Below are 3,999 nucleotides of genomic sequence, written 5' to 3'. Positions count from 1 at the left end.
AAGACAAATTTCCATTGGGACTATTAAAAGAATCTTGAATCTTGAATCATTGCAACGGCAAGGGGATAAAGCAGCGCATCGTAATTTGCCTGTTACAGACTCAATATTCAACACCTGGAGGGTGACAGTGGTCGGGATGTTTGTAGAAGAGCTTGTATACTAAGTAGAAAAGTAAATGAAGACAAAAGAACTGTGCATATTCCTGCCAACAGCGGGGGATGTAGAGTGAGAGGAGTATGCGCCTGAGACACAGAGGTCCCGTCTCCATTCTACTCGGTGCAAATCGGAAACGCAGTTCACGCTACTCCACACTGTCTGTGCCGACTGCAGGTCTAAATAGCTTACATAGAAATGCTATTCTAATCACACCAATCACTCTATCTGAACTAGAGTCAGCTTTACGCTGTCTCAACAAAGGTAAATCGCCAGGTTTTGATGGGATTCCACCTGAATTTTACATCAAGTTTTGGTCTCAACTTGGCTCTTTACTGTTAAAAATGATAAACCACGCAATTTCTAGTGGATCATTTTCAAGGGATGTGAACACCGCCACGATTAGCCTACAGTACTGCATAAATAGGGAAAAGATCCCAATGATTGTGCCAACTACCGTCCACTATCTCTTCTTAAAGGTGGGATAGGAGATGTTTTTCTGGCACATTTTTTACCATATCATCTGAAAAACTCCTCATGACGCCATAGCACCCATTAAAATAGAGTGTTTGGAAAAAAAACGAAATCTTTTGGTCAAGTGTACAGGGCGTAGTCAGAAGAAAACGGCAACCAATAGAAGTAATACTCATCATCACTTCTATTGGTTTCTGACACGTCCATCAACCGCCAGCACTCACCCCTCCTCCCTGCGCGTTCACCGACTCGTGAACTTGACCGACCCCGCCCCCATCATTCATGCACACGCGACGAGGCTCATCATCACTCGGCTAGTAGCAAGGTAACGAGAGTTAGCAGCAGGCTGAGCTACTTGGAAACTTTGGTGGCTTTTGCAGAGCTACAGGAAGAACTTTAGCTTTTGGAACACTGGACTAACCATGTCAGGATAACATACTCCCTTGGATTATAGTCATCGGACTCGCAAGACCAGACTCCAACACGGGCTGAAAATTGGACATGGGACCTGACACTCTTGGACACAGATGTCGGCTACGGCAGCGGCTTCAAATACGCTTTGGTGACCATATTTCTAATCGAGAGGTGAGGTAACATATTTGTCTGTATAATATTTTGTGAATTGGTTTAGGACACAGTGGTGTCTTTTTTTAAGCAAGTATAGTATCCATTGAGAGGGGTCAGAGGATTAGGTCAAGCTCCAAAATGTAAGCTTATAGCTGCTACCTTGCTTAACATAGCTGCTACCTTAATCGCGTTATTTTTTGTGTTTTTTTCCCCTCTGTGGCATTTATTCTGTGCACATAAACACGTTTTCAGAATTGCTCTGTGTAACTCAGACGGTTACTCTTGTGTGTTTTGCTACTAGTTGTGCGAACGAGCCAGACAAACCAGCTGGGAGGACGGAAGCACCCCTTCTCCACCTGCGTTCAGTAACTACGGATTCATCCCGTGGTAAGTAACCTACCATGTTTACGCACACATTACTTTGACCAGCAAAGCCCATGTCTTTCTAGTGGTTTACAAAAATATATCGTTTGCATGTTTTGCTTTGCCTTTGGGTACATACGTCTCTGTTGTATGACGCTGGTAATAGTAGCAAGCACAAGCACAACCTGTTCGCCGCTCCAGCATTGCAAAATAGATTGCCTTTGGGTTTTCAAATGTTTACAATGTCAACGACATCAGCGAGTTAACAACATTACACCCACAATCATGTACATTGTGGGTGTAATGTTGTTAACTCGCTGATGTCGTTTTTGAGAAGACAGTAGTTTTGCATTTGATAAATACCACCTAATGACCATGACGGCTACACAGCAGATCTTTATTGTGATGGCTACACTGAATGATCACATGGAGATGCCGGTACATTATTTGTTTTTACCCTGGTTATATTGAAATGTTCTGCTTTGTCCATTACAAGGTTGTGGTGTTTTCCATAGCTGTTCCTTGATCCTGTATCACAACATATCAAGGCTGCCAAGTAAATGAAGAATGAATCACTGCACACTGGTAGTTTATTTTATTCATGTTTGTGGGTGTAATTTCGTCCAGTTGCAGATACTACTATCCTTTTTGGAATGATCTGCCTTTGAAAAACAATGGTTCTATCTGACAAAAGCGAACAGATCCTGTAGTTGTAATTGATGCACTAAATCAGTGTTTCTCAACCTTTTTTTTAGGCGAGGCACCCTTTCAATTCATGAAAAATTTCAAGGCACCCCAAACCAACAAGCCGTAATATAGCATCACATCCATACCACACAAGCTTAGAAAAGTAACACATTTGGAGACACACAACCTAGTCGCACGACCTACGTTCAAAGTTGCAGCTGGAGTGACCAATATTTACTTTATTGTGCGTAAATGGCAGATCAAAGATTCCACTGACTAACATTAACTTATCAATTTTGACAAATATGTTTTATGTTATATCATTTATTTATCAGCCACGTTTCCGCGGCACCCCTGAGGGGGCCCTACGGCACCCCAGGGTGCCCCGGCACCCCTGTTGAGAAACACTGCACTAAATTATCATATTCCTATGTGAGCGCGCACGCGCTATAGTTTTCAATTCAACACACTGGGACACTTTTCAGTCTTTGAGGTTGCTGGAATCAACACAGACTACCTCCATTCACCTTATCAGTACACTTTGCATGTTTTTTGTATACTTGTCCCCTTTGTGTATTGCTGCTAATCTTTCTATTTCTAGGTTCTGTTGGTTGCATGCATATTGTGCCAGATGCTTTATCTGTCTATGGTCTAAGCATGGGCTTTGTGCTAATATGCAATTTGTGCTCTTTCTTCCCTCAGGTCAACAGCAGACAGGGTCCTTCCACAACCACATACTTATGCCAGTAAAAGCTACAGCTTTTCTCCTCCGATCCAAGAAGCCTGGACTGCAGTCACCATCTCAACACACCAACCAAGAGAAAGGCGGATGGCTCAATTCAGTATGTAGTTCTGCAAATATTCTCAAAGGTCTTCACAGCCCCCCATGGTGCTGAATGCATTTACATTTATTTTTGTAAGGTAAAAACAATGCTGATTACAGAACATAACTTGGGCCATGAATGAAATTTGAGGTAGCAGCCAGCCATCACCTGATGGTGAGAGGTGGTCCTAAGATCAGAGAGAAGCAGGTTGAAATCCCATCCTTACCTCTCCCTACCTACACCTCCATCCACAGTCCACTTTGGTCCTGGGACTGTAGCCAACACCCTGTAAAACCCTGCTGTGTAATTTGATGTAATGTAGCCCTAATATAGTCTAACACATTGCTTGTTTCAGATATGGAAAATTGCACAATAAAAGTTCCAGGACATGAAGGCTGCATACTGTGAACGTCAACCTTCAGGGCACCGTCCTGCGCAGAAGACTTTCTACCCTAAGAGGGATGGCTGACCGCAGACACTCACAACCAGGTGAGCCCAGATAAAGGAGTTATTTTTGGTGTCCCTGCCCCAAAAACCCCAGGTTACTTACATTTAAAATGTCACTGGAGCTACTGTCAGATATGTGATTTCTAATTCTGTTTATCTTTTTACAGCACAGACGCCTCCAACCTCAGACTAGGCCCTTCACAGTTGCTGCACTTACCCACCTTCCCCGAGTTTTTGTGTGGTAATGACATGTAAATATAGTATAAAGTAATGTATCTAGTGTCATGTGTAATACATTGTTTAAATTGTCCATACATTTCAATGACAAATATTGGTGGACACAATTTGACTGTGTGTTTTTTTTTAATTCATTCTCTGACTGAAAATGCATGGTTACATAATTTATATATTCCACAAGACCACAATCAGAAGATTATTTGACAGGTTGCATTTATTTTCTATGTATGAAAAAAAAAAAAACAAC

General features: G+C 42.2%; 1 long non-coding RNA gene across 1 annotated transcript; it reads left to right on the top strand.

The window, feature by feature from the left end:
• The first annotated feature begins 778 nt into the window (after positions 1–778).
• On the top strand, positions 779–3,787 carry LOC134438756 (uncharacterized). Its single transcript, XR_010032644.1, has 5 exons — positions 779–1,212; positions 1,496–1,581; positions 2,947–3,086; positions 3,424–3,557; positions 3,683–3,787. It is a non-coding gene; the product is annotated as an uncharacterized LOC134438756 (long non-coding RNA).
• The last annotated feature ends 212 nt before the right edge of the window (positions 3,788–3,999 follow it).

The sequence above is a fragment of the Engraulis encrasicolus genome, chromosome 22 (genome assembly GCF_034702125.1).
Source record: "Engraulis encrasicolus isolate BLACKSEA-1 chromosome 22, IST_EnEncr_1.0, whole genome shotgun sequence".
In the NCBI taxonomy this organism is placed as follows: Eukaryota; Metazoa; Chordata; class Actinopteri; order Clupeiformes; family Engraulidae; genus Engraulis; species Engraulis encrasicolus.
The sequence above is the reverse complement of the archived record's forward strand: the minus strand, read 5'-3'. Positions and strand labels throughout refer to the sequence as shown.